Source organism: Carassius carassius, chromosome 7 (genome assembly GCF_963082965.1).
Source record: "Carassius carassius chromosome 7, fCarCar2.1, whole genome shotgun sequence".
NCBI lineage: Eukaryota > Metazoa > Chordata > Actinopteri > Cypriniformes > Cyprinidae > Carassius > Carassius carassius.
The window spans coordinates 32,042,140-32,062,371 of record NC_081761.1 but is presented as its reverse complement, the minus strand read 5'-3'; the positions used below and the strand labels follow the sequence as shown (position 1 = coordinate 32,062,371).

Below are 20,232 nucleotides of genomic sequence, written 5' to 3'. Positions count from 1 at the left end.
AGGGGCCGATCAGGTATAGTAAGCAGCAGGCAACATCACAACAGTGTCTGCACATCTCCACCCTCTCACCCACTAACAAGCTTCTACAGAGTGTAGAGAGATTGTGGCAGCTGGATGTTCTGCCTTACAGGAGTGAAAAGCTTGTCACACGCTCCAGGCAGGATCAGGAAGCAGTCCGCCTGCTGGAGGCAAAGACCACACGAGTAGATGTTGATGGAATTCAGCGCTACGCTACTCCCCTCCTCAGGGTGAAGAACATGCCACTGCTTCAGGCACCTAAGGAGGCTGTGCTAGCTAATCTCCGCAGTACAGAGAGGCGTCTGCGGCGAGACCCTCAAAGATCAGCAGCATACTGTGCAGAGATTGGAAAGCTGGAAAATGCGGGCTATGCAGTTAAAGTGTCAGAAGAGGAGCTGAGTAAAGCAGCTGAGTCCTGGTTCATCCCACATCACATGGTGAGCCATAACGGAAAGAACAGGATTGTGTTCAACTGTTCCTTCATGTATAAGGGAAACAACCTCAATGAGCTGCTGTTGCCTGGGCCCACCTTAAGTTCCAGTCTACTGGGTGTACTGCTGCGCTTCAGAGAGCATGCAATTGCTATCAGCAGTGATATCAAGGGCATGTTTCATCAGGTGAGGCTGCTCCCCGAAGACAAGCCTTTGCTTCGCTTCCTGTGGCGAGACCTGAATACAGAGAAACCACCCAGCATCTACACATGGCAAGTCCTTCCGTTTGGCACCACATGTAGCCCCTGTTGTGCAACTTATGCGCTGCAAAAACATGTGTTTGACCATAGTCAGCCTGGTGAAGATGTTCGAGTGTCGATAGAACGATCCTTTTATGTGGATAACTGTCTGCAAAGCCTCCCATCTGTTGAAGAAGCTCGTCACCTGGTCGACAAACTGACCTCACTGTTGGCTACAGGTGGACTTGAGTTACGCCAGTGGGCCAGTAACACCCCTGAGGTCATCAGCCATCTGCCCAAAGAAGCAAGATCTGAGAGCAGTGAGTTGTGGCTCAACGAGTCAGGTACTGACCCACAGGAGCTGGCCCTAGGACTCCGCTGGCTTTGCAATTCAGACACTTTAAGGTATAAATACCGTATGCTGGACCAATCTACACCCACCATGCGAAACATATACAGAGTCCTGGCACGCCTGTTCGACCCTCTGGGATTTATAGTCCCCTTCACTACACGGGCCAAGGTCTTGGTGCAGCACTTGTGGGACAAACAGAGAGACTGGGATGACCCTTCACTGCCTGAAGATGTGCTGCAGCCATGGCTGATGTGGGAGGAAAAATTGCAGTATCTCTCCCAGATTCTACTGCCTCGCTGCTATGTGAGCCCTGAGATGAACACTTCAAACCTCCAGAGAGACTTACACATCTTTGCTGATGCATCAGAGAAGGCATACGGCTCAGTAGCCTATCTGCGCACGGAGGGCTCACAGGGCCGTGTGGAAGTGTAATTCCTGCATGCTAGATCCAGAGTGGCCCCGAAGAAGCAGCAATCAATACCAAGACTAGAACTGTGTGCTGCCCTGACAGCTGCACAGCTAGCTGCACTACTTCAAAGAGAGCTGACTATGAACATCCGCAATGTTATATGTTGGACCGACTCCACAACAGTACTTACATGGCTTCAGTCCGACTCCTGTCGGTACAAGGTATTCGTGGGAACAAGAATAGCTGAAATCCAGGAGCTGACTGATGTCCGGGCCTGGAGATATGTGGATTCTGCCAACAACCCAGCTGATGACATAACGCGGGGAAAAACACTGCTGGAACTGGCTGTTAAGAACAGATGGAGTCAGGGCCCTGCCTTCTTACAACAGTCGCCTGAATTCTGGCCTACACAGCCAGCCACAGAGGTGACCGAGAATCCTGCTGAGCTGCGAAAACCCACTATCTGCTGTCTCACTACAAGTATACAGACATCTCTGCCACCAAATGCTGATCAGTTTTCCTCATTAAGAGCACTGATAGAAGCGGTTGCACAATCTAGCCCTGTGTCATCAGTCAGCCCAGTCAGTCTTTCTGCTGATGACTACCGAGAAGCAGAGAGAGAAGTATTGAGACGAGCCCAGCAGGACAGCTTTGCTGAGGAGCTCAGTCTCTTGAGTACCGGTAAGCCAGTAGCTGCCACCAGTAGGCTGATCTCCCTAGCACCAGAATATGACAAGACTGTGAGACTCATCCGGGTTGGAGGAAGGCTCCGCCGCAGCGACCAGTTGGAACCAGATTCTATTCACCCAGTGGTCCTGGACCATCGGCATAAAGTGACCCAGCTCATCATTCAGGACATGGACAAGAGCCTTCACCATCCAGGATCAGAGCGCCTTTTTGCAGAGCTGCGGCGAAAAAACTGGATTCTGCATGGCCGTGAAGCTGTCAAGCGCCATCAGCACTCCTGTCTGGACTGCCAGAGATGGAGAGCCTCTCCAGTAGTGCCCAAGATGGCAGACCTCCCACAGTCTAGACTACAGCTGCTGAAGCCCCCATTCTTCTCTACGGGCATGGACTGCTTCGGGCCTTTCACAGTGAAGGTTGGCCATCGTCATGAGAAGAGATGGGGCATACTATTTAAATGCCTGACAACGCGTGCTGTGCATGTGGATATTCTGTCCAGTATGGACTCGGATTCCTTTTTGATGGCCCTCCGCCGTTTTATAGCACGAAGGGGTAAACCAGCAGAGCTCTGGTCTGACCAGGGCACTAATTTTAAGGGAGGTGAAAGAGAACTCCAGGAGGCCTTTAGGTCATTACACCCCACACTCCAAACTCTACTGGCTAAACACCAGATTAGGTTTCAGTTTAACCCCCCAAGCGCACCACACTTTGGAGGAGTCTGGGAAAGGGAAGTGAGGTCTGTTAAAGCTGCACTGTATGCCACCATCCAATCACAGACTGTCCCCGAAGAGGTCCTGCGGACAGTACTTATTGAAGTAGAAGGGATCTTAAATTCTAAGCCACTGGGTTACGTATCAACAGATGTGGCTGATGCTGACCCAGTAACCCCCAACTTGCTCCTCATGGGGCGGCTAGACCCCTCTCTACCACAGGCTGTGTATGCTGAGTCTGAGCTCCTGAGTCGCCGCCGTTGGAGACATACTCAGGTGCTGGCTGACCAGTTTTGGTCCCACTTTATACGACACTACCTCCCGACTCTTCAGACTCGCTCTAAGTGGCACAAGGACCCTGCTCAGCTGCAAACTGGAACCATAGTGATGGTGGTGGACCCACAGCTGCCCAGAGCACAGTGGCCTTTAGGTCATGTCACTGAGGTTATTCCAGGAACTGATGGGAGAGTCAGGACTGCAGTAATCAAAGTCAAGGACAAAATCTACACGAGGCCGGTCGCTCGCCTTGTAGCTCTGCCTGCTATACCAGCCACTGATACAGTCAGTCCTTCTTAGAGTGGCAAATATAGTGTAACAAATTTGGGGGCGGCTGTGACGAAGGACGACTACTTTCAGGCAGATAAAACTGACTATTTGAGAAGCAGCCAATCAGAAGTGTCACTGCGCTCTGCGGCTCGCGGGAGCAGACAGCTTTAGTTTCAGTTTCGAAACACTTGGAAGAGATCGCTGACGTTGAAAGACTGTGTAGTGTTATTTCATAAATAATATAAGAAAGTGACGCTGTACTTATTTACAAGCTCCTAGTATTGTGTACGTGCAACTACCAGTAAGTATACTGAAGTTTGTTGTTATTTTTACCTCACTTTTACCTCAATAATGTTGCGGCATGTTGCTGTTCATTGTCGTACAGTATAATGGTGGAGCTTCGTACTGCTCTTGTGTTTAATTGTTGAGAATGCTGTTTATTACTGAAAGTGTTGCTCTGCAAACCTTATGTGCCTTAATTGAAATAACTTCTGTTCTTGCACGATGTGTAACGTTGTTTAATTTAAGGAGTAACTCTGCAGTCCATAATTATTATATGTTCAGCTGAATTTTGGCATGTTGTATATTGTTGTAGTTAATGTGCAGCAAAGTAATCTTTGAATAGAGATATCGTGTACTACTGCATTTCTAAGTTGGTATTTACTTAGTAATTATCATTTATTATAACACTGCATTCAAGTCATACATAACAAAACTATAATTTAATTTTGATTGTGTTTGTTTTATTATATACCTGTTAGGCATGTAATAATTCTTTGTTATTTATATAGAGTTTACATTTTTATTGATTTATGTCTGTATCTCTATTTCAGAACCACACACATATACTTTAAACCTTTATTTCAATAAAACACCTAAAAGGAACATCTCGTCTGCATTCTAATCGATGCCCCCTGGTGGTCACAACCTTCCAAAGACCAGTCAATTATACAGTCCTTAACAATCACCAAAACACTGTGTCATCAGCTTTTACCGGTTGTTAATCGAGGGCTAACATACAGTACCTCGGGATGTCGCGACTGACCAATCAGAATCAAGTATTCCACAGAGCCGTATAATAAATGTTGTTATCTGTTACCCTTGAACTCTGGCAGATGGAAGGCATGCAAAGACACATCGTCTCTGGGGTGGGACTCGCAAAGCTATTTACACATTTCCTTTGCCAAACGGAGAGAGTAATTATCTGTCTCAAAGAGAAATCAATCCAATACCATGGAAGGCCTCCAAAGGCGCAGCAGCAATATGAAAGCTACAAACGATGATGATGAAACAATTAGCTGTACACGGCTGAGCATTTTTTTTTTTCTGTCTGTTCTTGGGTTTGAAGCCTAGCAAAGAGTCTGTCTTTGAGCAGCATTAGCATACAGCTTTAAAAAGCAGCGCTCTGCACACACCAGATGGGACTCCCTCCCTTCAGTCCGTATTACTTTTTTTAGCCAAACATATTGTTTATTTCTCTGCAAGAGAGAGAGAGAGAGAGAGAGAGAGAGAGAGAGAGAGAGATAGGAAAGCACACTTGTTGACTAGAAGAGTTGTTAAACTTGCACAACATTTCCTTAATCAAGGTTAAAAGAGCACAGTTGAGAAGACATGCTTAAAACACCAATTAAACCAGTTGATATAAAAGGATGAACACTGAAAAAATCAACAGGAAAATAAAATTTTTAGTTCAAAATAACATTAAAACAACCGTAATCCTAACAGATACAAAAGTTAAGATCAAAAATTGCAATATTTAAAATAAATAACAAATGTTGTTGTTTTTTCTTTTTAATATGAGTCTTATGATCTTTAAGCCATTGATTCAATGATTCTTAATAAGGTAATATTTCATTAAGTCATTAATAAACATGGTTATTAATGACTTAATGAAATTTAATGAAACCGCATCAGAGTTGAAACTGACTAACATACTGTCTCAATGGCTCATTTACAGTAGCATTGAAAACACACTGTAAGACGTGAAGCAGTAATTTCAGAAATGCAGTGAATTTAGTTTTGTCAATCTGTCGTTTTCATATGAAGAAATTAAAGTCACTATAAACCACATTAAACTAATATGCATCATGGTACTGAATGATATTACTAAAACCCACTGTTGACAAAACAATAAATCATCAGGGATAATCAGCCCTGGTTGAGCTGAAGAGAATGTCCTCATAAACTGATCCTAGACCAGTTTTCACTACTCAAAGTCAGACTGACCGATTTGGAAATCCACAGAAAACCATAAAAACTAATCACAGATCGGAGGAAGCGAGCACTTTCACCACATTTCCCACCCGCAGAGTGAATTTTCTATATCAAATCAAACTTCTTAACGATTTCTCTTTTTTTCTGGTATTGATCAAAAAGAAGGCAGATGACAGCTAAAATAATGCTTTTTTGAGGCTTGAGCGAGTGTTTCAAAGGAGATGAATTACACAGTGTGTTATAAATGTCCCACAGAGATCCTGTTGGGTCCCACCCGGAACAATCTATTTGTAGAATGTCAGGAAAAAAAATTGGGGATATAAATCTTTGGTTTGTAAAAAGCAAATTGGGAATAATCACTGAAGTGAATCTGCTTTTGATGGGGGTGGCACAGGGGTTTTGGAGATTATGCTTTGGTGCTTTTGGATTTCATTTGTTCTCAACAACATGATTAGTAAGAGCCCTACCCAAACAGTTGTTCACATGGCAGAGTCAGGTATGAATTTGATCTGATTAATATTTCATGCAATCAGAAGACCATAATAAACAGACGTACTCAGAGCCTTATAATTATACAAATAAACAAATGTAGCATTGACCTTACTGAAAAAGCATATGCTTGGCTTCAAAAAGTATTTGGATTTCAATTTAAAAGGTGTTTTTTTTTTTGCATTAGGTTACTGTATGTTTATGACAATAGATGTACTAAAAAGAGAAAAGGTTTTCCTTTGTGTTTTTAAAAAATGTTCATGTTGTAAAAAAAGAAAAGAAAAAACACTAATCACCCGCACACATTCCTAGACTGAACAAATGTTTTCATGGTTTATAATGGTATAATTTTCAAAAACATGCACTTTGAATCTTGTTTCCAAAAGTTAGCAATTTAAGGCCTCAAAATTCTGTTGTCGTGCAAATGAATGGCACAAACACAGAAGAGTTAAAATCTTTAGTTGAAAATGGTGTTGTGTAAATTAAATCTTGTAAATAATAATTTAAAGGTCCAGTTTTTCGCGCTTTTTTGAAGCTTTGATTGTGTTTATAGTGTGCAATATAACATGTGTTCATGTTTCGTGTGTAAAAAAACAGTATTTTTCACACAATTCACCTATATGTATACCGCTGTTTTCACTGTCATAAAAACGGGCTGATGACTTCCTTGTTCTTCCTTGTTCCTTCAGAAATACGTGACGAGTTCTGATTGGGCCAGCGGTTCCTGTGTTGTGATTCAACAGCAGCTGAGCACAGGCTGCCCTCCTGGAAATGCGATTGGAGTAGTTTTGAGAAGCAAGTGGGCAGGAGCATGTGCTGGAGATGTACTTATAATCACAGGAGCGTTTTTACTGACGAGATGCACATGAAAATCGCATTCGTTTTTTTGCACAGCAAAAAAAAAGCTTTGTTAACATCTAGTTAACAAAGCTAAACAGCGTTGCCCTTTGTGTAATAAGTTACAGAAACTGTTAAATGCACCAACTTAAATAATAAAATACACTTACCGGTTGTGGTCCATAACAACGCCTTCTCCAGACAAAGAGGGAACTGCTCCATCTTTCAAGAATAATCTTTGTGCGAATCCGGCATTAAACTGATTGAGATTGAGAAAGCTGTCCTCAGCAAAATGTGCTGCATATAGTTTTACATGTGGATTATAATATTCGGGAACCGAGTTAAACATAAATTGTAACAATTAATCTCCAAGTACAGCATCCCTGGGAAGCCCAAACAAAGGTGATTGGACTCTGCGATGAAAATAACAGCGTTTCGACGACATGGTGACAAACACAAACGCAACTCTTCCTCTTCTCTGTCTGAGCGCCACAAGACCACGCCCCCTTTTTGTGTATTCATGTGGGCGGAGGTTAGTCAAAAAACTGTTTTAGTGACTTCATTACTGCAGGAACTAGAGGGATGTAGTCCAAATGGGTCGTTTTTTGTAGGCAAATTCTGTTAAATAAAATATCTCGCTTGGCACTTTGAATTTTAGAATTTTACAGATATTATTTATACTCTAACAACAACATTACACACTAACTAAAGTTTAAAACATGGGATCACGAAGAACGGGACCTTTAATGTGAATTTTATTTTATTTTATTTATTTTTTTTTTATGGTAAGGTGCTAAAACCTAGCTATCAAAAATATGTTGTCATTAAATTATGTAAATTATATTTCTGAATGTTGTCTGGACATTTACATGTTTTTCTTGGTTATACAACATTAAGGGAATATTTCATTTTATTATTTTCCCATCAAAGGGTTGTCCGTCCCCCTAAAAATAAGATTAAAAACCAATCTGTGTATTGTAAATAACAATGTTTTTTGATTTAAATAATTGTGTAAGTAGTAAAACAATAAAAAACAGGGCATAAATGCATTTTAAGTTTAGAAACATTTTGAGACTCCCATCCCTTGCCTAACAAATGCCTGCTTTCCTCTTACACATCACCTACTACACACAGTCCGCTGAGAGAGACCAAAGCCACTAGTTGTGGAACTCCAAGCCTGTCAAGGTTATTTTATTCACTTAAACATTGGATGAAGTGATTATTTTCTCTTTAATACAGATGATGCCAATGCATTTTTCGATGATTCGCAATGTTAGCAATAATAACATTACCTGCTTGACAAAGGGTTGCCAGTTTATTTATTTTTTTAAACCCTCCCAATTGATACCCGAAACTAGTCCAAATTAACCGCGTTTCGAGGGGTCGCCCGGTAAAAGATTGCATTCAGGTGGCTAAAATACATGTTACTGGTGTCGCTTCAACCCGAAAAACATGAAAAACAACCCGCAGCAACAATGATAAAGTAGCCCAATTCCAAGGGAAAACAGTGGACTTGGCAACACTGTGACGGATTGTAATGTCTACAGTGACCACAGCTTGTCTAATTTACTAATCTGGCACGGTCTCCCTGCAAGACATTCTTCTGTGTACACATATACTTACAAGTAAAATTTTAGCTGTATTATTTGTGTCCCCTTCAAAAAATTGCTCTTGAGAAATTTTGTGTATTGTCCCCCCCCAACTGTTAGATGAAATTCACGCCCATGATTCCATTTGCAACACAAACGTCAGAAATAGCTTTTAAATGAGTTTTGGCGTCTTTGTTAGCTCTGCTTCTGTCTCCGCACAGTCAGCAGTCGCTGAGGGTTCACTCTAATAGTGATCGGCAGCGATTACACGTGTATCCTCTGATGCAGAGCTAATGGGACTGGATGAGACCCAGTCCAGCTCCTCTGCTTGATCGGAAATCAATTTCACTTTTACAGCCCTACATAAATTCAAATACAGCGAACCAGGACTGCTGAGAAGATACTCGAGCATAATGTCATTGGCGAGAACCATGAAATATTTCAAGACACCTCTGGAGCTGGCTGTATTTATTATTATAACGGAAAAATAAGGCATAAAACATAAACTGAGGCAAGCTATACCGCACAAATGAGTCCTATAAGAGCCAACTGGGAAATAATCAGCTGAATGCTCCGGCACAATGTCATTTCAATGTCCATTGGTGCATATCATTCAGACTGTCATTTACGTTGTAGTCTGATTCATTAACCGTGCATACAGTATACGCACACAAAAAAAGTGTGAAAATTTCTCATTCACTGGTATGTTCACACGGTTCACACATGTATTGTAAATTAGTGGATTTTTTTTTAAGTAACCCGATGTATATTGCTTAGTGAATCATAGAATCATTCATTCAACGAAATGTAGCTTACAGATTCATTCAGGAATCATTTACTCAAGGGATTCATTTAAAACACAGACGATTCATTTAGAAAAGCCTACTGACTCGTCTGGAGCCTACACAATGATTTAGAATAATCCAAATTCTAGTGTAGGGAAATTCTTGTTGAAAATGAAATATTGAGAATCCTTTCCATTCTAATAAAGTAAGTACAAAATTTGTACACACTCATTACTGCATGCAATCTAAATGACTGGGGACAAGGTCTAACTGGAAATTCATGTTAAGGAAGGCTCAACAAGTAGTTAATTAAAAAAAAGTTAAAATAAGATTTCACAAGGGCGTTAGTTTTCATGACTTTGAACATACAACTCTGTTTAATTAATTATTAGACACAGCCTTTACTTCTGCCGCATGTCTTAAATGGTCCAAGGAGAGTTTATTTGTTTTATTTTATTTTTTCACACCAGTGCTATCTAACACTTTTTATTTATATATTTTTTTAATTTATTAAAGCAGCAGATTGGGGACCAGCCTTGTGATAAATGCCACATTTAATGCCTGGGGAAAAAAATGATGGGCAGTGATAATTTCGCTTCTGTAATGTCTGACCTGCTTGCAGCACTGCATGGTGGAGTGATGGATGTTTTCTGCATCCATCAGCCTGGTTATAGTGGTTGTAATGAGGAACGGTTAATATACTACAGAGACGCCAGAGTTCACAGGCTTGACTTCCTTAGCGTAGCTTCTTATGACTTTACAAAACACAAGAGATGTGCTACGAAATGCAGATTTAACAAAGTGGTGAATTGCCAGTGATGTGTACAAGCAGTTTTGTCTCGGAGTTGTAGGTTGGTGTTGCTAATTACACTGCTAATAAATGGAAGGCTTTATTTTTCATAGGCAGCTGGCCAGTCGGCTCATTAAGGAGTGTTTATAAATGGGCTAGCAGTTCCTTTAGCCCAAAATGGATCTTTAGTCAATGATTCTTGCTCAAAAATGGTTTTGGTCTTAAAGTCTCAAACTCTTTGTACACTGTTCACAATCAGAAGAATGACCTGTGTTGTGTAGTTCTATTAAAGCAGCTATTGCTCTGGTATGGGAAGAACAAGCTCTTCAGCATGAAACAGAATTTTGGTTGACATGGTTGAGTAAGCGCTGGAAAAAATGGCTTGGTCACTTATAAGGTCTTCTTTTGTTGATGCCTGTAAGGAAAATCACACATCTAATTCAAAACTGCTTTAAATTAGAATATATTTTGTGAATTCTGTCCTTAAAACTATGATGAACGTGCAAAATTGATTTGGGTTTTGCATAGTTGTGCTACCTTTCAAAAGTATGGATTCACTAAGATCTTTAATTTAGCATGGAAGCATTTAATTGATCAAAAGTGACAGTAATGCTCTACGTGGTTACAGATAAATATTATTTTGTACTCTCTGTTCATCAAAGAATCCTGAGAAGAAAATAAATTAATACTCTGAGTGAAAAAACGGAATCAGTTATAACCAGTATCGAAAATGTCAATTCGAAAAGAGAAGAAAACATATTATTTAATATATATTTAAATGCTAACATTGAAGCTTTTAATATTTACAATCGCAATCTAAATAATTTGCAGCTGGTGTCCTATAGTCCTTACACATTACACCCCTGTCTGATATGTATTCAATCTTGATGCTTCTTTCAACACAAACTCTACACTTAGCTTGTTTAGCCTTTGTTGCTGGGGAGGCTAAAATTTGTGCTAGTGCTGGAAAACCGAGAGGTCTCTCTCTTGTTCGTTGTTTCTCTCTCTCTTTTTGCTGATGTGAAACAGGTCTTTCTGGCATTCCTCCTACAACATTAATTAATACTCCTGCTCTTGATGGATCGCTCCCGCTTTAGCCCATTCATCACTTCCTGTATAAGGCTACGACTCAAAGCTAGCTTGCTCCAGCTCTGTTCCTTCTCTCCGATCTGACAAACACTTTCATATTTTCTGTGATACTGCTGTAAGATCACGAACAGAGAGAGCTACTCTTAAGCTCCTCGAGTCAAATCTGTTAGTTAGCATTATAAAGATTAATCTTGAGCATTAGCGTTCATTCATCACAGCTTGCTGGGACTTTGCAGGCTTTTGAGATGCCATAAATCAGCACTGCGTTTTTCCTGTTGCTTAATGTTTTGACTCTGCTTCTGCATTACAGAGACTGAGAAAATAACTCAAAACTGTTGCAGAAGCGACAATAATGTTAGCAACATTGGATTTACTGTTTCCGAAACCCGTCAAGTGTCTGTCTATCTCTTGGGCTTTTTATATGTGGCTTTTTAAACTCAACAACGTTGCCTTTAACCTTCGGGTAAAATGAAGCCCGTTACTTTAATTACAGACCAGGAAAGGCTCTGCTAATGATTAGCTGTTAGCACTGACACCCTAATATAGATCCTTCTCTCCTCAGGGACTAGAAGGTGATGGATGCATTGGTCTGCTTGGTTCGTAGAGACCTGCACCTGCCAAGCGAAAACAGACCTAACATAAATTAATATGCAGAGATGGCAGTCACTGCAGGCTCTCTCTCTAGTCTGGATAACAGGGGTGTGTCACTGATGCGCTTCAACAAGATGAAACATTTTATTGAGGTGTGTGATGATTTAGGGGCCACCGGGGGACAGAGGAGCTGTAATGTGACAGTTTAAGAGAGGAAAATGATCCAAGGATTTTGACAGAAAGAGAATGTCATCGATTTTGTTGTTTAAAGGGATGGCCTGATGTCTATAACAGCGTCAGATCCAGAGGTATCGTTGTTGAAAAAATTAAATTAAATAAAACATTTTTTTTAAATTATTAAAAAATCTCTTGTTGTAAACTAAAACATAAATTGAAAAATAATAACAATTCTAAATATTACATAAAATAAATATAATTAATTTATAATAATAAAAGTATTTACATATATAATGTTAAAAACACACAAAAAAAATTATGAAAATAAAAACTATAATACTCGAAATACTGAAATAACACTGGCCTAATGTATTAGTATACATGCTTTATTATTTTGTCTAATTCATTTTAAACAGGAAAATTTGGTAAATTATATTTCTAAATTTGTTAAATATAAATTTAGTGTAAATTATTATTATTTTCATTTTTGTTACTTGCACTAAAAAAATTATAAATAAAATAAAAAAGGTCATAGATTCTTGGACATGTACCATATAGCAATATGATTCTGAAGCAGATCAAATATATATTGTCATTAACAACACATTCAAAAAGAAACATAGGAGAGCCAATAAATGATTTTGCCTTAGAAGAGAGCTTTCATGTAAGATAAAAAAAAAAAAAGTTGTTAAGGTCCACTGAATGTGATTATATTGTTTTGATGTTTCAGTTCTGGAAAATCAATGTTTCTACCTTTTAAGTGTGTCTAGACTTATTAGGCGCTTCGCTCGTAAATAACTACAGCTGTGTTTTTAGTTGACTAAAATATGTGATACTAAACATTTTGTTTAAGGACTTTGGGAAATCATGGATTTTTTGTTATTGAGAAACTTAATAAAACTCCCTGTTGAGGTAACACTGCAGGAGCACACATTTCAATTTGCACCTAAATTTGTCATATAAAAAAATTTTAATGTTTGGTTTTGAATTGATAAATCAACTCTACACAGCATGAAGAGAAAGAGAGAAAAAATATACTCTAGTGGTAATTTTCTGTCAGGACATCATCCATTAAAGGGTTACTCCACCCCGAAATAAAAAAAAATTGTCATTAATCACTTACACCCATGTCGTTCCAAACCTGTAAAAGCTCCGTTCATCTTCAGAACGCAATTCTGGATGAAAACCTGGAGGCTTGAACTCTTTGAATAAAGTTATTTTTGTTTTCTTCGCTTACAAAAAGTGTTCCTGTCGCTTCATATAACCCAGATTGCACGTCTGATGGCAGATGGACTATTCTGACAACGACTTTTCATACCTTTTGTGGACCTTGACACTGTTATTTACTTGGCAGTCTATGGGTGTCACATTTATGAACTTTTGTTCCCTTATTTGGTCACCTTCCTTTTCTTGTTTTGGTTAATGGGACAGTCTCAAGCCTCCAGGTTTTCATCCAAAATATCTTAAATTGTGTTCCGAAGATGAACGGAGCTTTTACAGGTTTGGAACGACATTGGGGTATGTGATAAAATGATAAAATTTTCATTTTGTGTTGGAGTAACCCTTTAACAGATATTTATGTTAAACCTAATTTATATATATATATATATATATATATATATATATATATATATATATAAAATCACTACATTCAATTTTTATCATATTGTAATATCAAAGAAAGAAAATACAGTAGTCATTATACATTACAATTTAAAAAAGATTAGAAGTGACAAAATACATTTATAGGGTTACAGAAGATTTATATTTCAAATATATGCCATAAATTACATTAAATAAATTACAAAAAGTAACAATAATATATATATATATATATATATATATATATATATATATATATATACACACACACACAAAACAGTAAAAACTGTTTTCTTACAGTGATAAAATGCAGTCTTCATGCAGTCTTGATGGTTAAAACATTTTAAATGCTTAATTTTTTAAATATATATATTTTTTACTCTGTTTCTTTAACGTTTTAAAATAACCACTCTCTCGCTCTCTGCTCGGACAGCAGACGCCTCCATGTGTTGGTGTTGACTGTTTGATCAAAAGTCCATCAGTAGTTCCTCTGTCCTTGTGGCACTGGCTGCCTCATTCATAATCTCATAACAGATGCTCTGAGGGACTCATCCTTACAGGAGCGGAGGCTTCATGCATCAGTACTTCCTGCCTGCATTCACAATGAAGAGAAAGTCATGGTCAGCCGGACACAACACTCCACATGTAAAACATCATCTTGTCGAGGAAACTCTGAGAATAAATCGCTGGAGTTTTGGAGGAGGAATGAGGTTTCAGTGGGCACGGTGCAAAAATGTCTTAAGGGACCTATGCTGGAAAATTAGTGCTATAAAGAAATATGTGATGTTAAAGCCTGATGGGTTTTATGATGCGCATTTCAGGAATGGTGCTGAATACACTGGGGAAAAACTGTATAGTGGTCCCAGTCTTTCTTTCACTGAATACAAAATAATAGTTTTGACATATTATTTGCATTCTGCAGAAAGAGAGAGAGAAAAAAGTTGTACGGGTTTGAAAAGAGAATAGGGTGAATTAATGATAACAGAATTTTTATTTTGGGGTGAACTATCCTTTTTAAGTTTAGTGTTGTTGGTTTAACCTAGTGTATTTAATCAATTAAAGGGATAGTCCATCCCAAAATGTAAAATCTGTCATCATTTATTCATCCTCAAGTTGTTTCAAACCTGTATAATATTCTTTCTTCTGTTGAACACAAAAGAAGATATTTTGAAGAATGTTGGTATTCAAACAGTTGATGGCAGCCATTGACTTGCATAGTATTTTCTATTTTCCCTTACTATGGCAGTTAATGGCTACCATCAGCTGTTTGGATACCAACATTCTTCAAAATATCTTCATTTGTGTATCTGCATTAATTTGGTCCAAAACAGTTAAGGTAGAACTATTGTGAAATATTATTGCCATATAGGATAACTAATGAAAATATAATACATTAATGTGAATTTTCAGCATCATTCCTCCAGTTTTCAGTGTCACATGATCCTTCAGAAATCATTGTAATACGCTGAATTGATGCTCAAGAAACATTCCTTATTATTCTCAATGTTATTATAAATGAACTTCCACACCCTGAACTTTTGAAAGGTGAGTTGATTCAGAGATGTTATTAATTTTGACGTTAAGGAACAGTGTAAGAAAACACTCCACAGCAGGTGTAGACAACGGAGTTGAGAGTTCCAGCAGTCTTGCAGTCTTCCAGGACTTTGTCCACGCTTCATGTCACACACTGATCGCAAAGAGCTTGTGTGTGTCTGAGAGACAGAAGAGGACAGAGCCTGCATACTCATTAGCTGAGCATGCTGGGATGCCTGTTTATGTCACAACAGTGGTCGTGATGCTTCCCTGAGGTTTATTCTCAACACCTACGGAAAAAGGAGAACCTGTAAGATACAGGGGGGAAAGGCAAGAAGTGCAGATCATCTTATGTGCAGTCGTGTCTTTCAGAGCCAATGAGAAATGATGCAACATCTCTGCAGGAGTTTGCAAAAGTTTGCAATCATGCTATCCCGTAAATTTAGTGCTAACATACTTGAGTAAGTATGTTTCTCTCGGGTACCGAAAATATGTTCTAAAAAAACAAACTTTATTTCTGAATGGGCTCCGGGTGTTCAGAAAGTACAGTTTTTAAATTGCTTTTTTCTTGGTTAAAGGGATTGTTCAAACTAAAAATGAAAATTACTCCATGATTTACTTAACTTTTGCTATCCTAGGTGTATATGATTTTCTTCTTTCAGACCAACGTGACCTCATGGTAATTTGTATGTATTTTACATAAAATCTGGTTCTACAAAATGTATATTAATTACTTTTTTACAGATATTAAAACTTATAATACTGAAGTATTTACAGCATCTACTGTAAACACTGCTCTTATAATTTTCTTTCTTTTTTTATAGCGACTAGCGATTAGTAATTATAAAAAAAATATATTTATAATGCTATATTGTTACTAAAATTGTCATTTCCCTGCATATTTTGGTCAATTATGTTTAATATATATTTTATATTCCCCTATAAAAATGGGTAGGTTTAGGGGTAGGTTAAGGTGTCTAAAAATATAAATCTCTCATCGAAGAAATGATAAAAAACGCATTGATACAAATATCTTAATGATATAAAAGAGTTTTACGTTATGTTTTTTTACGTTATGTTTTAAATGTTGAAATACACTCAAATTGTATGTTTCAGCATTAATAAAACATACAAAATTGTATGTTTTGTGCTTGTAAACATTTCGTAGCCTACTAATACCTACATATAAGCAATGAGACCAAGCTGTTCAGATTAAAGTAATTGGAGTTATATATATAAAACAAATGTCCTGGCTCTTCCAGCCTTTATAATGGCATTGAATGGTGGTCAAGATTTTGAAGCAAAATAAAATGCATAAATCCATCATAAAAAGTCTTCCACGTGACTCCGGGGGTTAATAAAGCCTTTCTGAAGTGAAGTAAAGCATTTGTATAAGAAAAATATTCACCTTTAAAACTGTATACACCTTCTGCTAACTCACCAAGGCTGTATTTATTTGTTCCAAAGTACATTTCAAAATAGCAGAATGTAGTGAAAATTCAGCTTTGCCATCACAGCATAAAAAAAAGAAGAAGAAGAAGAAAGCTTTGGATTGTTACCCTTTTGCACTTTTTGGATGTTCCTGGTCAAAAACAACTATAAATGCATATTTACTTCGCTTTATGCTGTATTATTACCAACTTTTTAAATATATTTTCTAAAAACTTGTTTGCTTTCAATTGCACAGGTTTTGTATTTCTTTCTGGAACTGATTGATCTTATGGCCTCACTGATGTGAGAGCTTATCCACCTTTTTATGAGTGAATATATATAAATATGAAAATGTGAATATATATACATTTTCACTCAAATTCTGAGTCGCATCATCTCAGCTCACTGAGATGACCAATGAGCTACAAAAATAAAAAAATACTAATAATAATAATTGAAAGAAAACAAGTTGATAAAAACACCCAAGATGTGGTGATAATGAGATTTTTACAGTAAATTATTAAAAGGCCAGTCAGTTTTGACCAGAAACACCAAATGAATTTTTTTTCAGCACAAGCACAAGGGATACATATTAATCCCATCATTAAAACCATCATGTCTGTGAAGACAATTGCATGGAAAGGAATACAGAAATAAATAAGTAAACAAAGTTTACTGTAGCTACTTTACAGCATTAATAATCAACCAGCTTGGGACAGTGAAAGCATCCACACACACAAACCTGCCAACACCTCTCCCCAGCTGGAGTACAGCTCTCTGTGGAACAGTCATATCAGAGTGTCTACAGAGTCCACATCTGTGTGAAGACATATGGGTGAGACCTGTGAGCACACACACACGGGCACCTGCGCTCCTTCTACACTAATTACATTTACCACTCTATTTGTGTCCACTACAGCGCACACACCGGGTGATCAGAGACATCACTTTCGGCTCCTCATTTTATAGAGACCAATGCAGATGTGCTCTGTTTAATGGGACTACTGGCTAGTATCAACACTCCCGTCAAGGGTTCAGAAAAATATTTTCAAGTGCATTCAGTCAAATATCCCCTCCACCCTTAATATATGATTCTATAGTCAATCTATACACTTCCTTCCTTCAGTGTTTGTGTATATTTGTTTAGCTCAGGGATTCTCAAACTGTGCTACATGATATGATGGAAATGTATAATAATATACAAACATGTACAGTATGTACATAAAATGTGTATAAAATTATTTTTATTGCTTTATTGCTTAAATATAATAAAAATATATATATAGATATATTTTATAAACAAGCAATAATCTGTATGGTCACACACCACAATTTTATTATGCACCCTAAAGAGAGTGGCAAAACTGCACTGTAAAAACTAAAGGTTCCTGGAGGCACCTTTTGGGGTTCTTCACTTCGCCACACCGGCGGAACCCTCTGAAGAGCCTCTAGGCACCGCTCTTAATGGGGGTGGTTCAATGGTTCCTGGAGGAACCCTTTTGTTAGGATGGCCAGGAACCACCTAGGGTGCTTAAAGGAACCATTTCCCTAATTTCAGTTCTTTAATGGGGGTTATGGCCAACAAATAAATGTGACTCAATTATCTTAGAACTTTAAAAAACATTTCATGTACCTAAAACAACGATACAATTTAAATTAATAAATTCAATTAAATTTTAGGCACAATGCAATTAATAGTAACATTTTCTTTCCTGTTCTATGTAGTGGTAACTGATTGGGAAAATTCACACAGGACATTTTAAGAAATTGATAAGCCTCAAGATTGCTGTTTTTAGCTTAATAAACTATTTTCTTCTGTAATTTGATAAGAATGTGATATAATATAAAGTATAGTGTTATTAATGCACATAATTTTTTACAAATCAAAATATAAACAAATTGTGAGGATTTACGAGGCTGATGGCCGCTGAAACACATCATCAGTCTTGTGAAAATGGTCCATGATCTCCTCCTGAATGGCCAACAGATACAGCAGAAAAATAGTGCGCTTTAGTGTACTTTTAATTGCTTTTCTGTATAATGTTGAACAGAACATAGGCACTCATGGTAAGGTGAACTCATGTCGGCAGGTTCATCAGCAAGAAGCTCCTCACCATCAGGAAAGTCTGCAGTGCTGCTCTCACCAAATGGGTCTCCTTTTATTACCACAGCTGTTCTGAGATTATGTGTAGGCTGTTCATTGAAAAAAAGAGTGATTTACATAAAATTAAATAACAAAATATTTACATTTATTTATTTAGCACAGGTATTTTTTTAATTATCTTAAAAATGAGGAACACAGGAATTATTTTTGTCATATTAGTGCATTGATTAATGGTTGTGGGCTAATTAAGTGCACAATGTGTGTATACACTACATATGTCTACACACATGGACAAACTCATACTTACCTCATCATATACAGTCCAGGACAGCAGGATCATCATGTTACAGGAAGGGCAATGTTAGGATTTCTCAGAAAACAATAAAAAAGAAAAGAAAAGAACTGTTAATAAACTATAAATAATTGAATGTTTTAGAAGGGTTTCTGGTGTGTATCTGCAACTGTTCACTTATTTACACACCTGCGAAAGATGGGGTACGTCCAGAGAGGTCTGTTTATTGTCAGCCAGCATCAGACATCAGCAGCTGTCTGTCCACTTCCTCACAGGTGTCCACTACAGAGCCATACTCATGAAACACATGCAGAACACATTTCTTCATTAACTGCTGAATAAAAAAGAACATATGGGTAGTTTTTTTTTTATTGTTTAATTCAGTTCAGTGTAACAGTGAATAAAGTCATATATAATTTTGGATTAGGCCAAGCTGAAACACTATTTCAGTTCTTTCAATGTCAAATAAATAATTAATTACTAACATAGTGTTGCTCTGTTTTAGAGAAGTCATACTGGATTTTCTGAGGAGAGAAAATGATCAAAACCAGTTTGTACGTTATGTGCAAATGACTCGAAAAATATACTAATAGCCTAACGTTACATGTACGACATGGATTTAACAAACGTAAACGACAACAATAATTTAGAAAAGTTAAAGAAAAGAGTTACAATGAATAAATGTAAACATCATGTGGAAACCTAACGTAACTAATAATTATTGTTTGTGACCTTGTGTTTGTAGTCTCCATTTCGTCCCACAAATTACAATAGACTCTTAAGCATCGCGGCTATTCAACAAAAAAGTATACAGTTTAATGTGTCAGTGTAGCAATTAGTGTACAAATAATACATCTGTGTATTTATTTCGGAGCCTTTACTCACCTTGCGCAGCGGTTGTTTCTTTCTTTGAGGAAAGGAGCCGTTACTTCTAGTTCTTTGTATTTGAAATCGCTCTTGCACGCACCCGCGCGCGCGAGTAAACAGCAGGAGCGCGAGGACGCCAAGCCTCATGCATTTTCTTCTTCTTGACAACAGCTGAACAATTATTTCTGAATAATTTAAACTTATATCATTAGGAAATAAAAATAAATAAATAAATAAAATCTAAATATTACCATTGTACCGATTGTTATAATTAGAGTATTTTTTATTAAATTAATGCGTTGAGTCATATTTAGTTCAATAATATTTTTAATGTTTGCTTTAAAGTTTCAAGGTAAACGATCCACCTTCAAATGATTTAACATTTAGCCTATTTCAATAAAACTATTATGAGTTATTGCAGTATTTAAGTTTAAGTCTGGAGGAAATTAATAA

The 20,232-nt window shown here is 37.7% G+C and overlaps 2 long non-coding RNA genes across 2 annotated transcripts; both read right to left on the bottom strand.

Moving 5' to 3' along the window:
- Window positions 1-18,352: 18,352 nt before the first annotated feature.
- On the bottom strand, window positions 18,353-19,205 carry LOC132143164 (uncharacterized). The gene is made up of 4 exons (XR_009434209.1): window positions 19,100-19,205; window positions 18,928-18,990; window positions 18,631-18,709; window positions 18,353-18,488 (listed from the first exon to the last, which is right to left on the bottom strand). It is a non-coding gene; the product is annotated as an uncharacterized LOC132143164 (long non-coding RNA).
- Window positions 19,206-19,411: 206 nt separating this feature from the next.
- On the bottom strand, window positions 19,412-19,867 carry LOC132143163 (uncharacterized). Its single transcript, XR_009434208.1, has 3 exons — window positions 19,798-19,867; window positions 19,645-19,703; window positions 19,412-19,436 (listed from the first exon to the last, which is right to left on the bottom strand). It is a non-coding gene; the product is annotated as an uncharacterized LOC132143163 (long non-coding RNA).
- Between the last annotated feature and the right edge of the window lie 365 nt (window positions 19,868-20,232).